Below are 12,865 nucleotides of genomic sequence, written 5' to 3'. Positions count from 1 at the left end.
TATTTGTTTATTTATTTGTTCGATTTTTAAACTGCCCTTACAAAATAGCTCAGGGTGGTTCACAAACATCATAAAACAGTTAAAATCAATCAATGACCAGGCATAAAATTTTTAAAATACAATAAAACAGACAAAAAGTAAAACAATTCAAAACCTTATAATAACTCGATACATTAAAAACCCTTTAAAACAATTTAAGAATACTGGAAGGCCAGGCTGAACAGGTACATCTTTAGGGCTCTCCTAAATTCCAATAAAGAATTCAAATTGCAGGTGTCTGCAGGGAGCGCCTTCCACAATCTAGGAGCAGCTACAGAGAAGGCCCGCCTCTGGGTCGCCACCAGACAAGTCGGTGGCAACAGGAGTCGGACCTCCTCAGATGATCTTAGCGTGCGGTGGGGATCAGACCGAAGAAGGCACTCTCTAAGGTAACCTGGACCTAAGCCGTTCAGGGCCTTAAAGGTAATAACCAGCACTTTGTATTTTGCCCGGAAACATATCGGCAGCCAGTGCAGTTGTTTCAAAACAGGCACAATATGGTCTCTCCGAGTTGCCCCAGAGACCAGCCTGGCTCCCGCATTTTGAACTAACGGAAGTTTCCGAACTACGTACAAAGGCAGCCCCACGTAGAGCACACTACAGTAGTCAAGCCTGGAGGTTACCAGCTGGTGCACCACTGTTCTGAGGTCATCCTCCTCTAGGAATGGACGCAGCTGTCGAATCAGCCTAAGCTGATAAAAAGCACTCCTGGCCATAGCCTCCACCTGAGATACCAGGGTGAGGCCTGGATCCAGGAGTACTGCCAAGCTGCGTACCTGCTCCTTCCGGGGGAGTGTAACCCCATCCAGCACAGGGAGATCTAACTCATCCCTCAGATTCTGAGCCCCTACAATGAGCACCTCCATCTTGCTTGGATTCAGTTTCAATTTGTTATCCCTCATCCAGGCCATTACTGCCTGTAGGCAGGCATTTAGGGAATGAACACCATTTCCTGATGAAGCAGATAAAAGATAGAAGTAGATTTGGGTGTCATCAGCATACTGATAACACCCAGCACCAAATCTCTTGATGACCTCACCCAGCGGTTTCATGTAAATATTGAAAAGCATTGGTGACAGAATGGAGCCCTGAGGGACTCCATATAACAGCTCTCGTTGAGAAGAGCAACTGTCACCAAGCTCCACCATCTGGGATCTACCTGAGGGATAGGAGTGGAACCACTGCAGAGCAATGCCTCCTATCCCCTAACTCCGCCAGGCGACCCAGAAGAATATCATGGTCGATGGTATCGAACGCCGCTGAGAGATCCAAGAGAACCAACAGAGTCACACTCCCTCTGTCGATTCCCCGGTATAGGTCATCCATTAGGCTGACCAAGGCTGTCTCAATCCCATAGCCCGCTCTAAAGCCAGTTTGAAATCGATAATCAGTTTCCTCCAAAACCGCCTGGAGCTGGTCGGCCACCACTCTCTCGATCACCTTGCCCAACCAAGGGAGATTAGAGATTGGCCTATAACTATCCATTGCCAAGGAATCTAGGGAAGGCTTCTTAAGAAAAGGTCTAATTATTGCCTTCTTCAAGCATGGAGGCACCTTACCCTCCCTCAGCGATGCATTTATGATATTCACCAGGCCTCCTTGAATAATCTCCCTGTTAGATTGAAGCAGCCAAGTCAGGCACGGGTCCAGAGAACAAGTGGTGGATCGCACTGCTCCAAGCAGCTTGTCCACTTCCTCAGGAATCACAGATTGAAACTGATCCAACCTAATACTGCAAGAAGGATTGCTGGACACCTCCTTCATAGACCCTGCAGAAAAAGTGGAATCCAAGTTGACCCAAATACAGGAGATTTTGTCCGCAAAGAACCCACTGAGGGCATCACAGCAGAGCACCTCTGGGAGCTGATTAGAAACACAAGGAGTAGAAATTAGACTCCTCACTACCCGGGATAACTCTGCCGAGCGTGAACCCGCAGAAGCAATGTGAACCGACTAGAACTTCTTTTTTGCCGTACACACTGCCTCTGCGTAAGCCCTCAAGTGGTTCACATGCTTCATCCTGTCAAATTCGAGCTGAGTTCTCCTCCACCTGCGCTCCAGTTGCCTGCGCTCCAGTTGCCTACCCAGCTGCTTCAACCCTCGCAACTCCTCAGTATACCAGGGAGCTGGTTTTAAAGCGGGTCTGGAGGGATGCTTAGGAGCAATAATGTCTACTGCTCTAGCAAGTTCTTTATTCCAAGTTCGCACCAGGGCATCAACAGAATAACCTGCAGCACCAACTTCGAAACCCTCCAAGGACTTTTGGAACTCTACTGGGTCCAGCAGCCTTTTTGGGCGGACCATCCTAATTGGTCCATCACCCCTGCAGGAGTGGATTGTGGCTGTGATACCAACATTAACCAGGTAGTCCATGACAATGGGGAAACCACCGGATCCCCCACCCATGGAACACCCCCCCCCGATCCGAACAGAAGACCAAATTGAGCATGTGGCCGGCAACATGAGTTGGTTCAGATACTAGTTGGGATAGGCCCATAGTTGTCATGGTCGCTATGAACTCCTGAGCTGCACCAGACAAGCCAGCCCCAAAGTGGATATTGAAGTCCCCCAGGACCAGAAGCCTGGGACACTCCAACACCAGTTCCGCGACCAGCTTGGACAGCTCAGTTAGGGAGTCAGTTGGGCAGCGAGGTGATCGGTATACCAACAGAATCCCCAATCTATCCCTAGTTGCCAGCTTCAAAAATACACACTCAATATAAGTCAGCTGTCTCACAGGGGCCCTGGTAAGGGAAATGGTATTCTTATGAACCACAGCCACTCCACCCCCCCGCCCACTTCCCCTAACCTGCTCCACCATAGAATAACCTGGAGGGAGAAGCTGCGCCCACACTGGACCACTCGTCTCCCCCAACCAAGTCTCAGTTATACATGCCAGGTCAGCTCTCTCGTCCATGATCAAGTCATGCTTAATTTCGATCTTATTCTGAACTGACCTGGCATTACAGCGGAGCAAGGCCAGGCTCTGTGGGAAATTGGAGTTGCTCCCCAAGGCCTGAGAGTTGACAGAGCAGCTGGAAGTAGAAATAGTTACTAAATTACTAGTTTCCCTTCCCCTGTAATGGCCAGCTGCTCTCCCAACGCCAATTCTTCTATTCCCCACCACTACAGCAATAGCCGCCCCAGAACTACCGGATGCACCCCCTGCGTCCTGAGGATCCCACTCAGGAGAGCCCATATCTGCAAATGGGCCTGGCTCAACTCAGTACAATTAAAACCCCTCTAACCGAAAAACCACCACCCACAACAGAACCTCCCCTAAATACCCACCCCAAAGGTCCAGCTCCAAAGGTGAGCCCCTTATATGAAAAATAGGCCAAAGATTCTGGCCCTCAAGCTCATTACTCTCTCAAGGTGGCTCCCCCAAGGGGGTGACCCCCTTTGGTGTTGCCCCTTTGGTGGCGGCCCTGCCCGTGGCGGGCCCACCACCACTGGCAGCTTCCTTCTTTATAAGTCCAGGGCAAAAAGCCCGGCTGATGGAACCAGGAGGGAAAACTGCCAAGTCACCTTGGGCTTGGCCTCAGTCCTGCAAAGCCCCACAACACCTCAACCAGTCCAGGGGTGAGGGAAGCAGATGGCTTCAGGAGGGAGCAAAAGGAGAAGGGGGCAGCCAGGCAAGAACTCCAGGCTCTCACCCTGAGGGGTGCCCAGCAAGATGGTAATCCCTCCTCTACAGATGGAATCCCCCTCCTTCCTTCTCCAGCAAGCTTCTATATGGTAATTATTAAATAAAATGAATAATGTTTGAAGTTGAAATCCTACATGTATCCTACAAATTTCTTCTCTTTTGCAAGCACATTAATACAAAATTCTATTATATATATTTACTTTCTTGAACTTTCCTAGCAATGTAGTATGTACAAAATGACTTTGCCCTGTCAGCAACGGGCCTCACCTACTAGTTAACAATAAAATCAAAAGAAGTGACAATATAAAAGCAGTACAAGCAAAAGGCCATATCAATGGGTATACAGATCTAAGAAATCAGCCAAACAATTACAGTCCAGGGAAATTACGAATGCATGAAACTGAATTGGCATCACTGTAAATGCCAGAGAAGGCTCTATGAGGAGGGCTTTCCAGAGGGGGAGAGCACTGTGACTGAGAAGGCCCTTTCCCCAATTCCAGTCATCTGATCTCTGAAGATGGGGGAAATCTTCAGAGATCAGGTCCTTAGGGAAAAGCCTCTGATGATTATCTTAGTATGTGTGCAGGTTCATGCAGGAGAAGTAGCCTCTTCAGGTATATAGGGCCCAAAATGCACAGAGCTTGAAGGGAAGCACTAGTACTTTCTATAGGGCATGGGAACAGACTGGCAGTTAAGTCAGTCCCCTGGTAAAGGAAGCCAGTTTCACATTCTCCAATATTTCACAGACAAAATAGAGACATGCACACAACACCTCAATGTCATTAGAAGAATCACTGCCTGAGCCGCCTCACCCCCTCCACAAGGCAAGATGAGGCTACCGGGAGCTGGATAGGGAAGAGGGGATGGGCACATAGAATGGGCAGGAAAAGAGACAGCAAGCAGGCAAGGATGCAGGGTTGAGTAGTCCCAACCCTGCATCCCTGCCTGCTTGCTGTCTCTTCTTCCACCACCACCACCCCGCCCATTCTACCTGCCCATCCCCTCTTCCCTATCCAGCCCCCTTACCAACTCTGCTACCAATGCTCCTCATCTCCTTCTGCTACTTTTCCTCCACCCAAGTAAGGGTAGGAGCAGGGAGTAGCACATACCACTAGGGAGTGGGAGAAAGTGTTCAGAGTGGTGCACATTGCATGCCACCCAGCTAGAGGTGGGTGGGGAAGAGTGGTGCGATCCACAGGACAAGGAAGGGAGTGTGGTTGAAAAGCAGTGTATAAATATTGATAATTGTAGTAGTTGTGTCCCAGACTAGTGTTATACTAGCACAAACATATTTGTGCTTGTGGAAGAAGATGTGTAATCTGTGGCATGCCTCAAACGTTGTGCTGGGAACTTTTGTGCAAAAGCACAACTCCAAGAATCCCTGTGCCTTCATTCCCCCCTCTGGCCTGCTTCTTGCTGGCCGGAAGAAAAGCCTTAGTTAACATTGGCTCCTCTCAGTATTGCAGCCTGGCTGGAGTCTCTGTTCCCTCCCTTTTGTGTACAGATAACTAACATCTGCCAGCACTCATTGTGCCAGCTTGCCCCAGGTGTCTCTTGTGAAAGGAGTGCCACAGGGTCTGTTTAAGGAAGGGCTGTGCCAGCTGCATCTGAGAAGACCAGGGGGTGAGGCAGTGGCCTTGACTGTGCTGGCCTATTTCCCCTGCCTACTGTGGGTGAGCTTGATAACAGCTTCCCCCCTAGGGTTGACAACATTATGTTGGCTGAATTCAGGACACAGGTGGGGAGGAAGTCTTGGGAGTGGGGCCACCTAGGGGGCAGGACTTGGCCCCATGTAGAACTCCATATAGAGGAGTTCTGCTTCAAAGGCTTGGCCTGGGGCAGCTGCTGCCAAAGCCTGTGTTTATAATTCCTTCTAAAATCGGTGGAGGTGGAATAGAACTGCCTCAAGTTGCAGATTTCACAGCAGATGGAAAAAAACCCAGGAAGCATCCAACCAGAAAAGCGAGTCTTCTTCTGAGACTTTGTCTCCTTCTTCCCATTGCAGATTTCACAACAGGGTTTTTTTTTTTAATCCACAGTAGCAGCAAAATAATTTCTCTGTCTTACAAACATGCTCATTTATCAAGCTCTGTAGCCAAACCGTTTGAACGGGCTTTGTGTTGCTGCTGATTGCTCGAGCGTGTGCTGAACTGGGTTGGGGAGGGGTGACGCATTTCACTGCCTGCAATTGTTTGCTCCTGTCTTTCTCTAGACAGGTAGCTGAGAAATGCAGAGTTAAATTAGCATGAACCCAAAGGGTTGTGTGTGTGTGTGTGTCTCTCTCTCGACAGACATGACTAATGGATAAGAGAAGCCAGACGGCTTCTCTCCTTCAGTCTCAGCCTGAATGCATCAGACGGACTATTTCACAGAAGTCAGATGAAAAAGAGCTGCAGTATACAACTGAAAGGTGTTGCGTTCTACAAAGCTGCAACATTTTTTCTGCCCAAGACGTTCACTGCTTTGGACAGACTTGAGTCAACTTTCTTTCTCACTTGCTCCCTTATTGCACCACGTGCCAGCTCCTGTGCAAGTCCCGCCGAACAGCTGATTGCTGGAGGGAAGGCTGGGAGCAGCTCAGCAGCAGCAGCAGAAGCGTTCTGGCCAGCAGGGAAAGAGCTCCATGGAGCTCACGCTGTTTGCATCTGCCCACCCTCCACTCCAGCCCCCTTGGCCGGAAGGAAAGCCTCAACATCGGCTCCTCCCAGTATTGCAGCCAGGCTGGAGTTTCTGTTCCCTCCCTTTTGAGTGCAGATAACCAACATCTGCCAGCACTCTTTGTACTAGCTTGCTCCAGGTGTGTCTTCTGAGAGGAGTGGCACAGAGGCTATTTAAGGCAGGGCTGTGCCAGCTGGTGTAGCCAGGTGGTGGGTGGCAGGCAGCTGCCAAAGGGGGCCAGACCTTGGGGTGGGACTGAGGGCTCAGAGGAGGCTATATCATGGGGTCTGGGTTAGAGGTTGCTGGTCTTCTATTGGGTTGTGCCAGGGCTTGTGCAAGCATGTGTTTGGGGTCTCTTGAGTGGGATGGTGCAGGGGGTGTGCCTGACAGTTCTGGGGCAGCTATTACTGTTACTGTAATGGTGGGGAATAGAAGAATTGGCACTGGCAGAGCAGCTGGCTGTTACAGGGAAGGGAAACCAGTAATTTAATAACTGTTTCCACTTCCAACTGCCTTGTCAACTATCAGGCCCTGGGGAGCAGCTCCAATTACCCACAGAGACTGGCCTGGCTCCTCTGCAATGCCAGTCAGTTCAGAATAAGACTGAAATTGTCTATGATTTGATCGTGGGTGAGGGCACTGACCTGGCATGTATAACTGAGACCTGGTTGAGGGAGGCAAGTGGTCCAGTGTCGGCTCAGTTTCTCCACCAGGTTACTCTCTTGTGGAGCAGGCTAGGGGAAGTGGCGGCGGGGGGTGGGGATGGATTGGCAGTGGTCCATAAGAATACCATCTCCCTTACCAGGGCCCCTGTGAGACAGTTGACTTATACTGAGTGTGTATTTTTGAGGTTGAGTACATCTTGTAGTGCGCGGGAGACAGCAATGGTAAACCCTTCCTGTAGTCTACTAAAGACAACCATGGCTCTGTGGTCACCAGGAGTCGACATCAACTCAACGGGACAGTTTACCTTTTACTAGGGATAGATTGGGGATTCTGTTGGTGTACTGTCCACCCCACTGCCCAACTGACTCCCTGAGCTGACGGAGCTGGTCGAGAGTTGGTGTTGGAGTCTGCTAGACTCTTGGCGGTGGGGGACTTCAATATCCACTTTGGTGCTGGCTTGTCTGGTGCAGCTCAGGAGTTCATAGCAGCGATGACAACTATGGGCCTATCCCAATTAGTTGCTGAACCAACTCATGTTGACGGCCACACACTCAATTTGGTCTTTTGTTCGGATCAGGGGGATGTTCTGTGGGTGGAGGATCCAGTGGTTTCCCTATTGTCAGGACGGACCCCTACCTGGTTAAGGTTGGTTTCTCAGCCACAATCCAGCCCTGCAGGGGTGGTGGTGGACCTATTAGGATGGTCCATCCAAAAAGGCTGCTGGACCCAGTAGGATTCCAAAAAGCCTTGGAGGGTTTCAAATTTGGTGCGGCTGGTAATTCTGCCCTGGTGGGAACCTGGAATAGGGAACTCAGCAGGGTAGTAGACATGATTGCTCCTAAGCATCCCTTCTGATCTGCTTCTAAAATGGCCCCTTAGTATACTGAAGAGTTGCGGGGGCTTAAGCTGCTGGGTAGGCGACTGGAACACAAGTGGAGGAGAACTCGGCTCGAATCTTACAGGACTCAGCATAGGATCCATTTGAAGGCTTATGTAGTGGCGGTGTGTGCAGCAAAAAAATTTTTTTGGTCTGCACGAATTGCATTCACAGGTTCACGTTCAGTAGAACGTGGGTTGTGAGTTTAATTTCTGCTCCTTCTGCTTTAAACCAGTCCCCAGAAGCATTTTGCTGTGACGTTTTTAATGGGTTCCTTGTGGACAAAATCTCCTGTATTCAGGCCAACTTGGACTCCACTACTTTTGCAAGGTCTATGGAGGAGGTGTCTAGCAAACCCTCTTGCAGTATTAGATTGGATTAGTTTCAATCTGTGACTCCTGAGGATGTGGACAAGGTGCTTGGGGCGGTGCAGCCTACCACTTGTTCTCTGGATCCTTGCCTGACCTGGCTACTTCTATCTAGCAGGGAAATTGTTGGAAGTGGCCTAGTTAATATCATAAATGCATTGCTGAGGGAGGGTAGGGTGCCTCCTTGTCTGAAGGAGGCAATGGTTAGACCACTTCCCTGGACCCCTTAGCGATGGATAGTTATAGGCCAGTCTCCAATCTCTCTTGGTTGGGCAAGATGATTGAGAGAGTGGTGGCCAACCAGCTCCAGGTGGTTTTGGAGGAAACTGATTATCTAGACCCATTTCAAACTGGCTTTAGAGCTGGCTATGGGGTTGAGACAGCCTTGGTTGGCCTGGTGGATGACCTTTACCAGGGAATCGACAGAGGGAGTGTGACTCTGCTGGTTCTTTTGGATCTCTTGGTGGCGTTCAGTACCATCCACCATGGTATCCTTCTGGATCACCTGGGGGAGTTAGGGATAGGGGGCACTGCTTTGCAGTGGTTCTGCTCCTATCTCTTGGGTAGATTCCAGATGGTGGAGCTTGGTGACAGTTGCTCTTCTCAATGAGAGCTGTTACATGGAGTCCCTCAGGGCTCCATTCTGTCACCAATGCTTTTTAATATCTACATGAAACTACTGGATGAGGTCATCAGGAGATTTGGTGCTGGGTGTTATCAGTATGCTGATGACACCCAAATCTATTACTCCTTTTCATCTTCATCATCAGGAAATGGCATTCATTCCCTAAATGCCTGCCTACAGGCAATAATGGGCTGGATGAGGGATACCAAATTGAAACTGAATCCAAGCAAGATGGAGGTGCTCATTGTAGGGGATTAGAATTTGAGGGATGAGTGAGAACTTCCTGCGCTGGATGGGGTTGCACTCCTCCAGAAGGAGCAGGTATGCAGCTTGGGAGAACTCCTGGACCCTGGTATCCTCACCCTTGTGTCTCAGGTGGGGGCTATGGCCAGGACTGCTTTCTATCAGCTTTGGCTTATTTGACAGCTGCATCCACTCCTTGAAGAGGATGACCTCAAAACAGTGGTGCATCAGCTGGTAACCTCTAGGCTTGACTATTGCAATGCACTCTACATGGGGCTGTCTTTTTACATAGTTCGGAAACTTCAGTTAGTTCAACATGCGACAGCCAGATTAGTCTCTGGGACAACCCAGAGACCATATTATGTAAGGATGTGCCCGAATAGTTTCGGAGGCCATTATAGAAGCCTCCAAAATGTTTTGGCCACCGGGGCTGTTTTGGATTTTGGAGGCGGCAGGGGTGCTCCCTTAAGGGTGGGGGAGGGTGCACTTTTCCCTCTTGCCGCATTTTCCCCATCGGCGCTCCATTGTATCAAAGCCCCTCGGGGCGGCAGCCTACCTCCCTGCCGCCCCATTGCTGTCCTCGGCCGGAAGCACTGGGCATGCGTGCGCCCATCATGTGCGTGTGCACTCGGTACTTCCAGCTGAGGATGGCAACGGGGCCTCAGGGCGGTATGCTGCCGCCCCGAGGGGCTTTGATACAACAGAGCACCAGCAGGGGAAATGCGGCGGAAGGGGTAAGTGCACCCTTCCCCACCCTTAAGTGAGCACCTCCACCACCTCTGAAATGTGGAGGAGCTGTTCTGGGCACATCCCTAAAATTATGCCTGTTTTGAAACAGTTGCACTGGCTGCCAATATGTTTCCAGGCAAAATACAAAGTGCTGTTTAATACCTTTAAAGCCCTGAACGGCTTAGATCTGAGTTACCTTAGAGAGCGCCTTCTTCTGCACAATCGCCACTGCGCATTAAGGTCATCTGAGAAGGTCCATCTTCAGTTGCCACCAGCACGTCTGGTGCCGGCTCAGTGCAGGCCTTCTCTGTAGCTGCTCCTGGGCTGTGGAATGCGTTCCTGGCAGAAATCTGTAATCTGAGTTCATTATTGGCCTTCAGGAAAGCCTTACAACCTATTTGTTTGGCCTGGGCTTCCAGAGTTTTCAAACTGTAAAGGTCTGGCCTGGTTTTCAAGGGTTTTAAATGTTTTAATAATGGTTTTATGTTGTTACAGTTGTCGATTTTAACAATTAATTGATTTTAGTGGTGTGTGTTTTAAAAAATGTAAACCACCCTGAGCCATTTCTGGAAAGGCAGTATAGAAATCAAATAAATAATACAGGCAGGTGTTGAGGGTATGCCCTCTCTTCTGCTGTTACTCCCCTGTAACTGGTGTTTAGAGGCATCTTGCCTTTTGAGGCTGGAGGTGGCCTATAGCCCTCCGACTAGTAGCCGTTGATAGACCTCTCCTCCATGAAGTTATCCAAACCTCTCTTGAAGCCAACCAGATTGTTGGCTGTCACCACATCTTGTGGCAGAGAATTCCACAAGTCGATTATGTGTTGTGTGAAAAAGTACTTCCGTTTGTTGGTCCTAAATTTTCGGGCAATTAATGTAATGGGATCACCCCTGGTTCTAGTGTTATGTGAGAGGGAGAAGAATTTCTCTCTGCTCACTTTCCCCACACCGTGCATGCTTCTATAGACCTCTGTCTTGTCTCCTCACAGTCATCTTTTTTCTAAACTAAAAAGCTCCAGGTATTGTAGTCTTGCCTCAAAAGGAAGATACGCTAGGCACCTTTTCATCTTGGTTGCCCTCTTCTGCAACTTTTCTAGTTCTACAATGTCCTTCTTTATTATTTATTTTGTTCTATTTTATTTCTATACTGCCCTTCCAAAAATGGCTCAGGGCTGTAAATAATAAATAAATAAGATGGATCCCTGTCCCCAGAGGGCTCACAGTCTAAAGAGTAACATAAAGAGTAACTGGAGGTACTGTGCTGGAGTTGGATAGGGTCAGTTACTCTCCCCCTGCTAAATAAAGAGAATCACCACGTTAAAAGGTGCCTCTTTGTACCTTTTCTTTAGATGTAGTGACCAGAATTGTATGCAGTACTCTAAGTGTGGCCGCACCATAGTTTTGTATAAGGACATTATAATATTAGCAGTTTTATTTTCAGTCCCTTTCCTAATGATCCCTAGCATGGAATTGGCCGTTTTCACAGCCACTGCACATTGAGTCGACACTTTTAATGAGCTGTCCACCACGACCCCAAGATCCCTCTCCTGGTCAGTCACCGACAGCTCAGATCCCATCAATGTATGCTTGAAGTTTGTTTTTTTATCCCAGTGTGCATTACTTTACACTTGCCAGCACTGAACTACATTTGCCATTTTATCGCCCTTTCACCCAGTTTGGAGAGATCCTCTTGGAGCTCCTCACAATCTGTTTTGGACTTTGCTACCCTAAATAGTTCAGTATCATCTGAAATTTGGCCACCTCGCTGCTTACCCCAACTTCTAGATCATTTATGAATAAATTAAAAAGCACCTGTCCAAGTACAGATCCCTGGGGACCCTCACTTCTTACTACTCTCCATTTATACTTACCTTCTGTTTCCTGTCCTTCAACCGTTACCAATCCACACATGTACTTGTCCCCTCATCCCATGGCTGCTAAGTTTTCTCAAGAGTCTTTGATGAGGAACTTTGTTGAAAGCTTTTTGTAAGTCCAGGTATACTATGTCAACTGGGTCACCTTTATCCACATACTTGCTGACACTCTCAAAGAACTCCAAAAGGTTTGTGAGTCAAGATTTGCCTTTGCAGAAGCCATGCTGATTCTCCCCCAGCAGGGCCTGTTCTTCTGTGTGCTTTACAATTTAATCCTTGATGCTTTCCATCCATTTGCCTGGAACAGGCGTTAAGCTAACTGGCCTGTAATTTCCCAGATCACTCCTGGATCCATTTTTGAAAATCATTGTTACATTTGCTACTTTCCAGTCCTCTCCCAAGGAGTCGTATCCTTGGCCCACTCCACTGCAGAACTGTATGCATTGTTTGTTTTTCCTCTGTGGAAAAATGTCTAGGCATGGATGAACTCATCTGTTAAAGAGGCCCTGCGCCACTGAATGTTCCAATGTCAGTTTGTGGGATGTGTTAGTTGTGTCTGACTTAAGGAGTCTGCCCATATATTGACCTTCCTTGCAGAAGGCCAGATCTGATGATGGAGGCATTGCATGCAGATATTGATGGATAGGTGTGACAATGCTGGAAAGTGTGTTCCCCCCTCATGGTTCCAATATGACATTATGGTCACATTGTCTGTCATAGCCTGCACCGAATAGCCTGTTAGCAGTGGCCACCTCATCTGAAGGCATGCTAAAGATAGGATGCTGGTATTGGATGCTACGAACCCCAGCATCTCCGCTGATTTTGGTTCTACCCACATATATTCATAATGTGGCCTGTGGCTGTCATAAGCGTAATATTTTGAGAAGGCTCTCTAGCGAGGTCCAGGCATGTAAAAATTCCTCTTGCTCTCACTTTCCCACTCTCCAAACCCTGGGATGCTTACTCTTACTGTGTTGCTTCTTCACCTCAGCTTGGTTCACCGGCTTCCCTTGTTTAGCAGGCTTAAGCCCTGAGGAGGAAGCCTTTGGTGTTAGCAATGCCCGACCCTTTAAGAGAAGGAACGCAGGGCCTGTCTTTGGTACCAGCGCTGGCTGTGACTCATTCTGGTTGGCTGCTT

Source organism: Hemicordylus capensis, chromosome 1 (genome assembly GCF_027244095.1).
Source record: "Hemicordylus capensis ecotype Gifberg chromosome 1, rHemCap1.1.pri, whole genome shotgun sequence".
NCBI lineage: Eukaryota > Metazoa > Chordata > Lepidosauria > Squamata > Cordylidae > Hemicordylus > Hemicordylus capensis.
This window is presented reverse-complemented; position numbering follows the sequence as displayed.